This window comes from Salmo salar, chromosome 03 (genome assembly GCF_965601325.2).
Source record: "Salmo salar chromosome 03, fSalSal1, whole genome shotgun sequence".
NCBI lineage: Eukaryota > Metazoa > Chordata > Actinopteri > Salmoniformes > Salmonidae > Salmo > Salmo salar.
The window spans coordinates 54,228,279-54,244,737 of NC_138293.1; the positions used below are offsets into that span (position 1 = coordinate 54,228,279).

A 16,459-nucleotide genomic window follows, 5' to 3' on the forward strand; every position below is an offset into this window, starting at 1 on the left:
AAGCTCTGTTCTACCACTGCAATCATCCCATGATGAAGAGAGAGTGGAGAGAGAGAGAGAGAGAGAGAGAGAGAGAGAGACACGATAAGAGAAGCGAGAAGAGAAGACGAGAGAAAGGAAGAAAGGGAGAGAGGGAGAGAGAGAGAGAGAGAGAGAGTACATCCAATACATGCACTGTGATTAAACACAAAGGTTCATTACTGTTGACATTGAAGATTAATGCAGGCGGGCCAAGAGGATATTGCACACAAAAAATGTAACTGCACAGTGAAGAGAAGAGGAATGGAGAGGAGGAGAGAGGAGGGCAGAGAGGAGAGATTGAGAAAATGCAGAGAAAGCCTAGAGAACGAATGACAGAGAGAGGAGAGAGGGAGGGGGAAAAAAGTCGTAATATTATCATTATACAGATAACTCACTGCAAGCAATATTTTCGCAACCCAATCCTCCCTGCCAACACTCGCACACACATGTACACACTCCTTCCTCACCACTCGTCTTCCTTATCTCTTTCCGTAACTCTATCTGTAACACTGTAGATTTCTTTATTGAATGTTAAATACCCACTCCTCCCAATCTCTCCTCTCGCTCACTCTAACCAGCTATCCCTCCCCCTCCTCTCTCCCTCCCTCTCTCTCTCTCCCTGGGTTTCTATCTCTCTCTCTCTCGGTTTCTCTCTCACCACCTGTTAGTTCAGACCCCCGTGCATTGAGATAGACTTGTTTATGAGGGAAGCTTTCACACTCTCGCAATCAGAGGTAAGACTTACTTTCCTTTTTTTGTCTGTTATCAACTTCATACCTTCTTCTTCTGTTGTGTTACTGCATTGTATTTGGTTAGATTCATTTCTTATAGTCTCCTTTTTTATCTTTGTATGTAATCCATCACTTCTTTCGCGATAACTGGCTCATCTGCTTGCTCTCTCTCTCTCTCTCTCTCTCTCTCTCTCTCTCTCTCTCTCTCTCTCTCTCTCTCTCTCTCTCTCTCTCTCAGTATCCCATAGGTGTACTGTATCATGATGTTAACACCTGCTGTCTCAGGAGTCCGGCTGAGCAGCCAGTCCCGTTTATGTACTCAGAGTAAATCTGACCCCCGCAGGGTTAAAGTTTTCATTTAAAATCAAATCAAAGTTTAGCTGCAGCGAAATGCTTATGTTGCTAGCTCGTAACAGTGCGATAACATGTCCAAATGTAAACGTAAGGGCAAATTTAAACGTTCTTCCCAGTGGGAAGAATCTAATTAAGAATCCAAGTAGCACTGTATCAGTAATCAAAGATCAGCTAAAAATGATATGCACAGAAGTAGATATATTACAGTGAGCTATGTCAAGAATCCAGTACATACAGTTGAAGGCGGAAGTTTACATACACCTTAGCCAAATACATTTAAACTCAGTTTTTCACAATTCCTGACATATAATCCTAGTAAAGATTCCCTGTCTTAGGTCAGTTAGGATCACCACTTTATTTTAAGAATGTGAAATATCAAAATAATAGTGGAGAGAATTATTTATTTCAGCTTTTATTTCTTTCATCACATTCCCAGTGGGTCAAAGTGTACATACACTCAATTAGTATTTTGTAGCATTGCCTTTAAATTGTTTAACTTGGGACAAACATTTCGGGTAGTCTTCCGCAAGCTTCCCACAATAAGTTGGGTGAATTTTGGCCCATTGCTCCTGAATGAGAGCTGGTGTAACTGAGTCAGGTTTGTAGGCCTCCTTGCTCGCACATGCTTTTTCAGTTCTGCCCACAAATTTTCTATAGGATTGAGGTCAGGGCTTTGTGATGGCCACTCCAATACCTTAACTTTGTTGTTCTTAAGCCATTTGCCACAACTTTGGAAGTATGCTTGGGGCCATTGTCCATTTGGAAGACCCATTTGCGACCAAGCTTTAACTTCCTGACTGATGTCTTGAGATGTTGCTTCAATATATTCCTACCTCATGATGCCATCTATTTTTGTGAAGTGCACCAGTCCCTCCTGCAGCAAAGCACCCCCACAACATGATGCTGCCACCCCCGTGCTTCCCGGTTGGGATGGTGTTCTTCAGCTTGCAAGCCTCCCCCTTTTTCCTCCGAACATAACGATGATCATTATGGCCAAACAGTTTTATTTTTGTTTCATCAAACCAGAGGAAAAAGTACAATCTTTGTCCCCATGTGCAGTTGCAAACCGTAGTATGGCTTTTTTTATGGCGGTTTTGGAGCAGTTGCTTCTTCCTTGCTGAGCAGCCTTTCAGGTTATGTCGATATAGGGCTGGTTTTACTGTGGTTCTAGATACTTTTGTACCTGTTTCCTCACAAGGTATTTTGCTGTTGTTCTGGGATTGATTTGCACTTTTCGCACCAAAGTACATTCATCCCTAAGAGACAGAACATGTCTCCTTCCTGAGTGGTGTGACGGCTGCGTGGTCCCATGGTGTATATACTTGCGTACTATTGTTTGTACAGATGAACGTGGTACCTTTAGGCATTTGGAAATTGCTCCCAATGACGAACCAGACTTATTGAGGTCTACAATTTTCTGAGGTATTGGCTGATTTCTTTAGATTTTCCCATGATGTCAAGCAAAGAGGCACTGAGTTTGAAGGTAGGTCTTGAAAAACATCCACAGCTACACCTCCAATTGACTCAAATGATGTCAATTAGCCTATCAGAAGCTTCTAAAGCCATGACATCATTTTCTGTTTGAAGGCACAGTCAACTTAGTGTATGTAAACTTCTGACCCACTGGAATTGTGATACAGTGAATTATAAGTGAAATAATCAGTCGGTAAACAATTGTTGGAAAATGGCTTGTGTCATGCACAAAGTGGATGTCCTATTCGACTTGCCAAAACTATAGTTTGTTAACAAGAAATTTGTGGAGTGGTTGAAAAACGAATTTTAATGACTCCAACCTAAGTGCATGTAAACTGTAAATACATATGCGGTGTGTATAAACAATATGACTAAAGTACAATATAAATATTATTATTAGCCACTTTGGGGATACAGTATTTAAATACACAGTGTGGAATGAGAAGTTGCCAGTGGTTCAATGTCTCTATAGCATGGGACAGCAGCATTGGCTGTAGTTTGTGAGAGAGTGTGCATCACCTGGTAGATGGCTGTTAAACAGTCTGATGGCCTGGTAATATAAGCAATTTTTTTGTCTCTCGGTCTTAGCTCTGATACACCTGTACTGTCTCCGTCAATAACCGTGACTCAGGTGGCTGAGGTCCTTAATGATCTTCTAGGTCTTCCTTTGACACTGGGTGCTGTAGATGTCCTGGAGGGCAGGCAGCATGCCCCCAGTGATGCATTGGGCTGCCCACACTACCCTCTGGAGAGCCATGAGGTTGAGGGGTGGAGCAGTTGCCATACCAGGTGTGATGCAACCTGACAGAATGCTCTCAATGGTGCACCTGTAGAAGTTTGTGTGGGTCGATGGGGCTATACTGAATTTCTTGAGCCACCTGAGGTTGTAGAGGCACTGTTGCACCTTCTTCACCACGATGTCAGTGTGGCAAGACTGTTTCAGGTCCTCAGTGATGTGGAACTTGAAGCTTTTAACCCTATCCACTGCAGCCACATTGATGTAGATGAGGGTGTGCTCTCTCTTCTGTAGTCCATGATTTACATTTTAGTCATTTAGCAGACACTCTTATCCAGAGCAACTTACAGTAGTGAATGCATACATTTCATTTCATGCATTTATTTATGTTTTGTACTGCCCCCCCCCCCGTGGGAATCGAACCTACAACCCTGGCGTTGCACACACCATGCTCTACCAACTGAGCCACAGGGAACAACATGATAAGCTCCTTTGTTTTGTTGATGTTGAGGGAGAGGTTATTTTCCTGGCACCAGTCCGTCACGGCTCTCACCTCCTCACTGTAGCCTGTCTCGTCGTTGTTGTTAGTAATCAGGCCTACCTCTGTTGTGTCGTCAGCAAACTTGATGATTGAGTTGAAGTCGTGCGTGGCCACGTAGTCATGGGTGACCATGGAGTACAGGAGGGGACTGAGCACACACCCCTGAGGGGGCCCCGTGTTGAGGATCAGCGTGGTGGACGTGTTGTTGCCTTTCCTCACCACCTGGGGTCATCCCGTCAGGAAATCTAGGATCCAGTTGCACAGGGAGGAGTTCAGACCCAAGGCCCCGAGCTTAGGGACGAGCTTAGAGGGCACTATGGTGGGATTGAAATAGATGTTCCCCTTTCCTGCAGTCAAATGACCTTAGCGGCCTCATGGGTGGAATGTTATTAATATGTTTCATAATTTCATAATGAATAAAGATTATTTTGTTAAAATGCAGAAAATCCGTTGTTTCTCTGTCAAACAGTATTGTTATATTTAAGTCTTCTGTTATGTCTATAAAGTGTAACATTGGGATGCAAACTCAAAATACATTTCAACTCTACAGTACATCTGACATGGTACAGGTGTCTTCTTTTTTTTAAGCCCATAACCATGTCTGTGAGGTATATACTTTTACTTCAAAGTAGATTTGTTTAAGACTACAAAGAAACACTCCGTGTGACCTTGATTTAGCCCACGTCATTAACTGGTTAATAAAACAGTTTTGTCATTGATCTACACATAATACTCCATAATGTCAAAGTGAAAAGAAAATTCTACAGATGTTTACAAATTAATTAAAAAAATATACAACTAAAATATAGTTATTGCATAAGTATTCACCACCTTTGTTTTAGGCAAGCCTAAATTAGCTCAGAAGTCAAATTTGGCTTAACAAATCACATAACACATCTGCTGGTGTAACAGTGTAGGTTCCGTTCCTCTCTTCGCCCCAACCTGGGCTCGAACCAGGGACCCTTCAACAACTGACACCCACGAAGCATCGTTACCCATCGCGCCACAAAAGCCACGGCCCTTGCAACGCAAGGGGAACAACCACTTCAGGTCTCAGAGCGAGTGACGTCACTGATTGAAACGCTATTAGCGCGCACCACCGCTAACTAACTAGCCATTTCACATCGGTTACACTCACCCCCCTTTTGACCTCCTCCTTTTCCGCAGCAACCAATCATCCGGGTCAACAGCATCAATGTAACAGTGTAGGTTCCGTCCCTCTCTTCGCCCCAACCTGGGCTCGAACCAGGGACCCTTGCACACATCAACAACTGACACCCCACGAAGCATCGTTACCCATCGCGCCACAAAAGCCGCGGCCCTTGCAACGCAAGGGGAACAACCAATTCAGGTCTCAGAGCGAGTGACGTCACTGATTGAAACGCTATTAGCGCGCACCACCGCTAACTAACTAGCCATTTCACATCGGTTACACTGGGTCGTGTGTGGTGAAGGTGATATGGTCCTTGATTTGCCTTTCAAAGCACTTAATGATGACAGAACTGTGCTACGGGGCAATAGTCATTTAGTTCAGTTACCTTGGCTTGCTTGGGAACAATGGTAGCCATCTTAAAGCAAGTGGGGATGACAGACTGGGATAGTGAGTGGTTGACAATGTCCTTAAACACTCCAGCCAGCTGGTCTGCGCATGCTCTGAGGATGCGGCTTGGGATGCCATCTGGACCAGCAGCCTTGCGAGGGATAACACGCTTGAAGGTCCTTCTCACGTAGGCTACAGAGATCGGGAGCCTGCAGTCCTCGTGAGAAGCGGGGGCCCACATCGGCTGCTCTGTTTTCCTCAAAGCTGGTGAAAAAGATGTTTAGCTTGTCTGGCAGTGAGGCATCTGTGTCCACGACGTAGCTGGTTTCTTCTTCATAATCCGTGATAAGTCCCTGCCACAAACATCTTCTGTCTGAGTCGTTGAATTGTGACTGTCTTTTTGCCTCTGTGCTTGTCTTATGGAGGTCATTGGAGGTCATAGGAGGTCTGTTTGTACTTGTCCATGTTTCCAATCTTTTTACTATGGTTAAATGCAGTGGTTCGCGCTTCGTTTATTCCTCAGCACAGCATTCTCCTCCCTCTCTCCTCTCCATCTCTCTCTTTCTCCATTTCTCTCCCTCTCTTTCTTTTTCCCCTTTTTTCTCTTTCTCTCTTTCTCCTTTTCATCTCTTTCTCTCCCTCCATCTCTCTCTCTCTCTCTGTGCATTCATGAATGAATATGGATTATCAACTTTCTAAATAAATTGATAGTGCTTTTTGGGGGGGAATTGCTAAGATCTTGCTACTTATTCATTCATGCGATTCCACCACGTCCTCGCTCTTTTCCCTAGGTGTTTCCCTGTCTCTGACTATTTGTTTCTCTCTCTCTCTGTTTCTCTCTCTTTCTCTCTCTGAAATTTAGATAAGCTTTATTAGCATGGATGATAAAGACACTGTTGCTAAAGCGAAACGAGATAATGACATCGACAATAACAATCTATCAGAAATTAATAATAGTAGTGATGGTGATTAGAGAAAGGGGACAATATATACACAGTGTAGAAAACATCAAGAAGACCTGCTCTTTCCTTGACATAGACTGACCAGGTGAAAGCTATGATCCCGTATTGTGTCACTTGTTAAAATCATTTCAGTGTAGATGAAGGAAAGGAAACAGGTTAAAGAAGGATTTTTATGCCTTGAGACAATTTGAGACATGGACTGTGTGTGTGTGCCATTCAGAGGGTGATTGGGCAAGACAAAATATTTAAGTGCCATTGAAGGGGGTATGGTAGTAGGTGCCAGGCGCACCGGTTTGGTTTCACACGTAACAGTTTCCTGTGTGTATCAAGAATGGTCCACCACCCAAAGGACATCAAGCCAACTTGACACAACTCAATATTAGGAAGCTGTTCTTAATGATTTGTGCATTCAGTGTACAAAGGACCATTGTTTTTTACCTGAGGGTTTTCCTCAACAACAACAGTCTTCTACCAAGGATCAGTTAAGGTAATCTTTCCCAATGATGAACTATAGGGGAACCAACATTAACCTCTATGTGGGTGTGCAGTTTTATCAAGGGAAACATTCTATCACATGACATAGTGACTGCGTCCCAAATGGCACCCCAGTCCCTATATAGTGCATTACGTTTGACCAGAGCCCTATGGAACCTGGTCAAAAGTAGTGCACTACAAAGAGAATAGGGTGCCATTCGGGACCCAACCATATACTGTGGGCCCACAGAAAGGCTTTCAGTCACGGTAGGATTACCGGCAGCAACCGATGCTCCCCATTAGCTAAGCTCAGCAACGCAGCAAAACAGGAGGATATGCAAATGAGGCCACAAAGACCAGGGTGGTTTTCCAATGCCTCGCAAAGATGTGCCTTCAGAAAGTATTCATATCCCTTGACTTATTCCACATTTTGTTGTGTTACAGCCTGAATTCAAAATGTATTACATTTATTTTATTTTCTTACCCATCTACACGTAATGCCCCATAATGACAAAGTGATTGTTTTTGCAAATGTATTGAAAATTAAATACAGAAATATCTAATTGACATAAGTATTCACACCCCTGAGTCAATACTTTATAGAAGCATCTTTGGCAGTGATTACAGCTGTGTGTCTTTCTGGGTAAGTCCCTAAGAGCTTTCCACATCTGGATTGTGCAACATTGGCCCATTATTCTTAAAAAAATTATTCAAGCGCTGTCAAATTGGTTGTTGATCATTACTAGACAAGCATTTTCAGGTCTTACCATAGATTGTCATATAGATTTCAAAATGGTAACATTTCGACAATATTCACTTTCTTCTTGGTAAGCATCTCCAGTGTAGATTAGGCCTTGTGTTTTAGGTTATTGTCCTGCTGGAAGGTGAATTCACCTCTCATTGTCTGGTGGGAAGCAAACTGAACCAGGTTTTCCTCTAGGATTTTGCCTGTGCTTAGCTCCATTCAATTTGTTTTTTATCCTGAAAAACTCCCCAGTCCTTAACTATTACAAACATAACCATAACATTACGCAGCTTGAAAATACGGAGAATGGTACTCAGTAATGTGTTGTATTGGATTTTCCCCAAACATAATACTTCGTATTCAGGACAAAAAGTTACTTGCTCTGCCATATTTTTGCAGTATTACTTTAGTGCCTTGTTGCAAAACGTATGCATGTTTTGGAATATTTATTATTATGTACTGGCTTCCCTTTCACTCTGTAATTTAGGTTAGTGTTGTGGAGTAACTAAAATGCTGTTGATCCATCCTCAGTTTTCTCCTATCACAGCCATTAATCTCTACGGGATTGATGTCCCCCCTGCGGGATGGTTGAGCTAACGTAGGCTAATGTGATTAGCATGAGGTTGTAAGTAACAAAACAAATTCCCAGGACAGACATATCTGATATGTGCAGAAAGCTTAAATTAGTGTTGTTCTAACTGCACTGTCCAATTTAAAGTATCTATTACAGTGAAAGAATGCCATGTTATTGTTTGAGGAGAGTGCACAATTATGAACTTGAAAATGTATTAATAAACCAATTAGGCACATTTGGGCAGTCTTGATACAATATTTTGAACAGATATGCAATGGTTCATTGGATCAGTCTAACACTTTGCACATACAGTGCTGCCATCTAGTAGCCAAAATCTAAATTGAGCCTTGGCTGGAATAATACATTATGGCTTTTCTCTTGCATTTCAAAGATGATGGTACAACAAACCAAAAAAATATAAAACTCATGTTTTTTCTTTTGATTATTTTTTACCAGATCTAATGTGTTATATTCTCCTATATTCATTTCACATTTCCACAAACTTCAAAGTGTTTCCTTTCAAATGGTAACAATAATATGCATATCCTTGCTTCAGGTCCTGAGCTACAGGCAGTTAGATTTGGGTATGTCATTTTAGGCAAAAATTGACCAAAAGTGTTTTAAGGTCACCATTGGCCTCATGGTGAGATCCCTGAGTGGTTTCCTTCCTCTCCGGCAAATGAGTTAGGAAGGACGCCTGAAAACAATGGTCCTTTGTAGATTTGCAGTGATCGAGTGTTCCTGAGAGATCTTTGCAGCTCAAAAACAATGATTCTTTCAGACTTGATAGAAGGGAGAGAAAAAACTGCATTCTGAGAGGAGGAAGAAAACTTTAAAGATTTCCTTAATTTTAGGCAGCTAACCACTATGCAAAAACCACATGATTTCACATGTGAAATTTCCACATTTTGCACAACATGTAAGTTGAAAACAATGCAACTCTTTTATGACGTTCCGGCGACATCCTAACCACAAATTTTGTATTTCAGGGCATTTGTGAAATCACATCTAAAAATCCATGTGAAACTTTATGTGAAATATAATTTGTGAAGTGTTCCAAAACCACATGGTTTCACATGAGGATTTTCATGTGATCACAACCTTTCACATGTGGATTCAAATTTTCACAGGTGATGCCTATAAAACAAAAATGATTGGTTAGGATGTCGCCGGAACGTCATGAAATAGTGTTTTAAACGTACATAGTTGGCACACTTTAACAGACATGATTACATTGTGTATGTTTATTTATACAGCAATTATCATTCAACATGTCTTCACCTGGGATTTCAACTCACAAACGCTTGGTTCACGGCAGTCTGATCTTCTTACTACACCACCATCTCTGAGTAGGTGATTTCTAAAAACACTAGACTTTGTGCCGCAACAGAAAGATCAGCGTATTCCAAATCCAGAGGTTGTGAGTTCAAATCCCAGTTTGGGTAATAGTAAAAATAATTTTTTTTCAAATGTAAAAATATTTTTATTGATTAAAATTTCCACAGTATTTTAGCTTAACAGTGTACCATTTACTTTAGTCCCCCATACGATTTCATTACTTCCTTTACAAAAAAAATGTGACATTTGAACTTTCACGTGAAAAACTTTTGCATCTCTATTTACTGTTCCTAGGCCGTCATTGTAAATAAGAATTTGTTCTTAACTGACTTGCCTAGTTAAATAATAACAAATCCCCATGTTGTCACATTTATCTCATGATATGTTTTCACGTGCTGAAATTCTCACATGTGCAGTTATGTTATCAGATGTTGCGTTTACATTTCACATTAACTTCACGTAAGATCACATGTGATCACGTGAAATGTCTGTTTTTTCCATAAGGGAAGCATTTCAGTAACTGTTGTTCAAAGTAGATTTTAGAATGTATATGTTTAGAGTTCATAGAACACCACTGGATCCTCCACATTCACCAGTAGACTTGCCTTGATAGAACCAAAAGAACAGAGAGAGAGAATAAAACGTACCATCTGTCCAGAACGAAGAGAACAGTTGCACTGGGAAAACGCTCTCCCTGAATTCTCTCTAATATACCCAGAGTATATTGCAGCTATCAATCAAGTCTCAATTAGTTGAAGGACCAGACATTGAAATGGGTTTAGAATATTTATTGAGGAAATGGAATGGATTTGAGAATGAGGATTCAGGAGGGGAATGAGAATGGACTTGATGAAAACAAGGACTGCAGATAAAGGATCCAGGGGAGGGACAACTCTGTAGAGTTTGGCTTGGAGTCTCAGGTCAACATTGTCAGGTCGTAGTAGTTAGGCTGCTTTTGTGATGGCAATCCCACCAGGAGATCCTTCGAAGAACCCAAGAGATAACAGATAGGTGAAGAATGGGGGGAGGGGCGCAATACTTGATAAGGCTAGTAACGCACAGTGTCATGCAATGCGACATGCACTGCAGAACAAGAGGAGGGATGTTAGTTTGGTCAGTATTATGTAGGGTGGCAGTGGGATATAAGGAGAGTGAGGACAGGTGTGGAGGCTGATTAGCAATGAGCTACAGCTGATGCTTGTTGAGTTGTGTTCAAGGCAACTAGTTAAAGTGTTGCGTTCAAGTCTGGTCCCCTTTCCTGATCAAATCAAATCACATTTTATTGGTCACATACACATGGTTAGCAAATGTTATTGCTGGTGTAGTGAAATGCTTGTGCTTCTAGTTCTGACAGTGCAGTAATATCTAACAAGTAATCTAACAATTCCACAACAACTACCTAATACACACAAATCTAAGTAAAGGGATGGAATAAGAATATATACATATAAATATGTGGACGAGAAATGACCGAGCGGCATAGGCAAGATGCAATAGATGGTATAAAATATGGTATATACATATGGGATGAGTAATGCAAGATATGTAAACATTATTAAAGTGGCAATATTAAAGTGACTATCCATTTATTGAAGTGGCCAATGATTTCAAGTCTGGTTATAGGCAGCAACCTCTCTGTGTTAGTGATGGTTGATTAACAGTCTGATGGCCTTGAGATTGAAAAATAGCTTCTGTCTCTTGGTCCCAGCTTTGATGCACCTGTACTGACCTCGCCTTCTGGATGGTAGCGGGGTGAACAGGCAGTGGCTCGGGTGGTTGTTGTCCTTGATCTTTTTGGCCTTCCTGTGACATCGGGTGCTGTAGGTGTCCTGGAGGGCAGGTAGTTTGCCCCCGGTGATGCGTTGTGCAGACCTCAACACCCTCTGGAGAGCCCTGCGGTTGAGAGAGGTGCAGTTGCGCCTTCTTCACCACACTGTCTGTTTGGGTGGACTATTTCAGTTTGCCAGTGATGTGTACGCCGAGGAACTTAAAGCTTTCCACCTTCTCCACTGCTGTCCAGTCGATGTGGACAGGGAGGGTGCTCCCTCTGCTGTTTCCTGAAGTCCACCTTGAGAGAAACCAGGTTCAGCTGGGCAGCCAATCCTCTTTTGGCTGGTTGGGTAGGATTCGGTGCATGAGGTAGATTGTATCTGAAATGAGGCAGGGACTGGGAGACTGTGCTTGAGTTAATGCAGGTTCTGAGAGATGAGCATGTTGTGGGCTGTCCTGATGTTATTGATGTCAGAGCGGCTGTAGGAATGATGGGCTTAAGAAGGAGTGTCCAGAGAATTGGTCAGCAGGATAGCTGTACAGGGATAGTATTTGTCTCAGATGGGAATGGAACCATTGTAGAGGCGATGGAACCAGATTCGGTGATTAATTGTGGATCGGATGGAGAGGCATGTTCAATTTGTCTGAGCTGTCTGAGCTGTAGGATGTTGGTTAGTGGTTCATAAGGGCTTAGTGGTATCTGGAACAAACTGATCAATTGACTTTGTTTGAGGGTGAAAGTATCTTTGTCGAGGATGGTGATGTCGGACATGCTGAGATGAGAAGGGATGTAGGTAAAAGATGAGGATGTTAACTCGGAACATCGCAGGAAGCGAAAGAACACCAAAAGAAACCTCAATCCCAGCATGGCAAGACTGCGATGGAGATGTAACCTGATCTCAGCCTCTGGATGCAGGCAGACAGGATGTCAATGGTGATAGGCTGGCGACGAGAGTGGGTGGTGGACATCTGCGAAGGTGGGCTGTGGCCGGCAATTGAAGACTCTAGGAGAGAGTTTCAGCTGGTGGAGGAAGAGCCAGGAAGGCCGTTGAAAGGGAATGGTGAGCCAGAAGGCAGGGATCACTGAACTGAGAGATGTTCACACCTGTGAGGAACAGGGGCAAAACCACAGCTGGAGCAGCAGGAGCAGCAGGCACATATAGCTGCCTGAGCGGTTGTCGCTGGCAGAGAAGAAGGTGTGGCACTGCAGAGGTGGAGGTCACAGAACCAGTGGGACCAGAGGCGAAGATGGATGTCATCATTGGTGAAGAGGGAGGGTGTGTCACCGTGGGAGCAGTGGTCACGCGTCAACGGAGCCCGAGGTGGGGAGAGAGGTCGTCACTGGCAGAAAGAGGGGGTGAGCCGCTGCCGGAGTAGCAGTCACAGGTCATGTGAGACCTGGGGGAGAGGAGACAGATTCTGTGAAGATAGTGCAGGCAAGGTAGCCGGGAGGCCAGAGTGGAAAAACCAGTTGCACCGCCGGCGGAGACAGTACGTGAGAGGTAGAGGAAGCAGGTGAGAGAGGTTGCCATTGGCAGAGAAAGACCCGCTGCCCTAGCAGGTAGTCACAGGGCCAGCGGGACGTGAGGGAAAGAGTGAGGGCAACACTGGCAGAGAAAGAGGGTGAGCTGCTGTTGTATTAGCGGTCATGGAGCCAGCCGGACTTGAGGTGGGGAGAGAGGTCGACACTGGCAAAGAGGGTGAGCCGCGAGCGGTCACGGGCCAGTAGAACCTGAGGGAAAGAGGTCGACACTGGCAGAGAAAGAGATTGAGCTGCTGCCAGAGCAGCTGCCACAGGGCCAGCGAGACCTGAGGGGGGAGAGGAGCAAGAGGCTGTGAAGATAGTAAAGGCAAGGTAGCCAGGAGGCCAGAGACCCCTGAGAAACAGTCATGAACTGTCCTGTATAACTGCCCATACGAACAGCTTGCAAACAAATCAAATCAAATGTATTTATATAGCCTTTCTTACATCAGCTGATATCACAAAGTGCTGTACAGAAACCCAGCCTAAAACCCCAAACAGCAAGCAATGCAGGTGTACAAGCACGGTGGCTAGGAAAAACTCCCTAGAAAGGCCAAAACCTAGGAAGAAACCTAGAGAGGAACCAGGCTATGAGGGGTGGCCAGTCCTCTTCTGGCTGTGCCGCGTGGAGATTATAAAAGCACATGGGCTAGATCTTCAAATGTTCATAAATGACCAGCATTGTCAAATAATAATAATCATAGTAGTTGTCGAGGGTGCAACAAGTCAGTAGCACAAGAGTAAGTGTCAGTTGGCTTTTTCATAGCCGATCTTTGAGAGTATCTCTACCGCGCCTGCTGTCTCTAGAGAGTTGAAAACAGCAGGTCTGGGACAGGTAGCACGTCCGGTGAATAGGTCAGGGTTCCAGCAGGTCTGGGACAACAGGTCTGGGACAGGTAGCACGTCCGGTGAACAGGTCAGGGTTCCATAGCTGCAGGCAGAACAGTTGGAACTGGAGCAGCAGCACGGCCAGGTGAACTGGGGACAGCAAGGAGTCATCAAGCCAGGTAGTCCTGAGGCATGGCCCTAGGGCTCAGGTCCTCCGAGAGAGAGAAAGAAAGAAAGAAAAAGAGAGAATTAGAGCGAGCATATTTAAATTCACACAGGACACCGGAAAAGACAAGAGAAATACTCCAGATGTGACAGACTGACCCTAGCCCCCCGACACATAAACTACTGCAGCATAAATACTGGGGCTGAGACAGGAGGGGTCAGGAGACACTGTGGCCCCAAACACCACTCTACCCACTGCTATCAGACTGTATAATAATTCTAGCTCTTAAATGGCTTCCCCCAAAATTCAATCTTTTACAATCACATTTGAACATTTCAATTTTTATCCTGAAAAAAGTCCTGTAATGTTTAAAGTGTTCTATATTCTATTTACAGCTGAAATCGGAAGTTTACATACACCTTAGCCAAATACATTTCAACTCAGTTTTTCACAATTCCTGACATTTAATCATAGTAAAAATTCCATGTCTTAGGTCAGTTAGGATCACCACTTTATTGTAAGAATGTGAAATGTCAGAATAATAGTAGAGAGAATGATTTATTAAAGCTTTTATTTCTTTCATCACATTCCCAGTGGGTCAGAAGTTTACATACACTCAATTAGTATTTGGTAGCATTGCCTTTAATATGTTTAACTTCGGTCAAACGTTTCGGGTAGCCTTCCACAAGCTTCCCACAATAAGTCGGGTGAATTGTGGCCCATTCCTCCTGACCGAGCTGGTGTAACTGAGTCAGGTTTGTAGGCCTCCTAGCTCACACATGCGAGGTCAGGGCTTTGTGATGGCCACTCCAATACCTTGACTTTGTTGTCCTTAAGCATTTTTGCCACAACTTTGGAAGTATGCTTGGGGTCATTGTCCATTTGGAAGACCCATTTGCAACCAAGCTTTAACTTCCTGACTGATGTCTTGAGATGTTGCTTTAATATATCAACATAATTTTCAGTCCTCATGATGCCATCTATTTTGTGAAGTGCACCAGTCCCTCCTGCAGCAATGCACCCCCACAACATGATGCTGCCATCCCCATGCTTCACGGTTGGGATGGTGTTCTTCGACTTGCAAGCCTCCCCCTTTTTCCTCCAAACATAACAATGGTCATTATGGCCAAACAGTTCTATTTTTGTTTCATCAGACCCGAGGACATTTCTCCAAAAAGTCCAATATTTGTCCCCATGTGCAGTTGCAAACCGTAGTCTGGCTTTTTTTGGCAGTTTTGGAGCAGTGGCTTCTTCCTTGCTGAGGAGACTTTCAGGTTATGTCAATATAGGACTCGTTTTACTGTGGACATAGATACTTTTGTACCTGTTTCCTCCAGCATCTTCACAAGGTCCTTTGCTGTTGTTCTGGGATTGATTTGCACTTTTCGCACCAAAGTACATTCATCTCTAGGGGAGAGAACATGTCTCCTTCCTGAGCGGTATGACGGCTGCATGGTCCCATGGTGTTTATACTTGTGTACTACTGTTTGTACAGATGAACGTGGTACCTTCAGGCGTTTGGAAATTGCTCCCAATGATGAACCAGACGTATTGAGGTCTACAATTATTTTCTGAGATCTTGGCTGATTTCTTTAGATTTTCCCATGATGTCAAGCAAAGAGGCACTGAGTTTGAAGGTAGGCCTTGAAATGCATCCACAGGTACAACTCCAATTGACTCAAATGATGTCAATTAGCCTATCAGAAGCTTCTAAAGCCATGACATCATTTTCTGGAATTTTCCAAGCTGTTTAAAGGCACAGTCAACTTAGTGTATGTAAACTTCTGACCCACTGGAATTGTGATACAGTGAATTATAAGTGAAATAATCTGTCTGTAAACAATTGTTGGAAAAATTACTTGTGTCATGCACAAAGTAGATGTCCTAACCGACTTGCCAAAACTTTTGTTTGTTCACAAGACATTTGTGGAGTGGTTGAAAAACTAGTTTTAATGACTCCAACCTAAGTGTATGTAAACTTCTGACTTCAACTGTATGTCACATATGTGTTGTGTATTTTAAATAGTTGTCTTGCAATTGTTAGTCATGTCAATTCTGTATTACAGGACTTAAACAGAAAATCAAACTCAGAGCGGGCAACCGGAAAAATACAGTTGCTCCAGCCGGCGGAGACAGAACATGAGAGGTAGTGGAAGTAGTATGCCGAGAGATGCCGTCGCTGGCAGAGAGAGTGGGTAAGCCACTGCCGAAGCAGCGGTCACGGTTCCATTGGGGCAGAGAGAATAGTACTAGTAAGAGGCAATGGAGCTGGGGGGGCCAGAGCAGCCGTTGGATTCAGGGAGTGCACTGCCGACGTGGAGGAGACAGGGGTAATGAGAGAGAGCAGGGGAGAGAGGTATTCAGGTATTAGAAGAGGGAGAGAGACAGCCTTGCCTGCTGGGCCATCAAGGGGGCTCTAGCTGCAGGGATTTAGGCTGTGTCGGATGCCAAATTGTAATCTGTGGATGCTGGGAGAGAAGCTAGGTCCTTGAGGCCTGATCTGAGGCTTGGAGGCTGAGTCGGTGGTGGTGGAAGGAATATGAAGCAGTGGATGCAGCAAGGGAATGATGTTATGGTGGCACCCCGGTGCGTGGTATATGTGGTTGTGGTCCCGGCAAGACGTGAAACCATAGTCAACCGACCGGAGAGAGTGAGAAGTAGTTTAGTTGAAAAAAAGGGGAATG

General features: G+C 43.6%; 1 protein-coding gene across 1 annotated transcript in view; it reads left to right on the forward strand.

The window, feature by feature from the left end:
- Nucleotides 1–296: 296 nt before the first annotated feature.
- doc2a (double C2-like domains, alpha) overlaps nt 297–16,459 on the forward strand; it is a 59,230-nt gene continuing 43,067 nt past the window's right edge. Inside the window, exon 1 of the mRNA XM_014192343.3 lies at nt 297–755. The gene's annotated coding sequence lies outside the window, so the exon portion shown is untranslated. The remainder of the gene's footprint in view (nt 756–16,459) is intronic.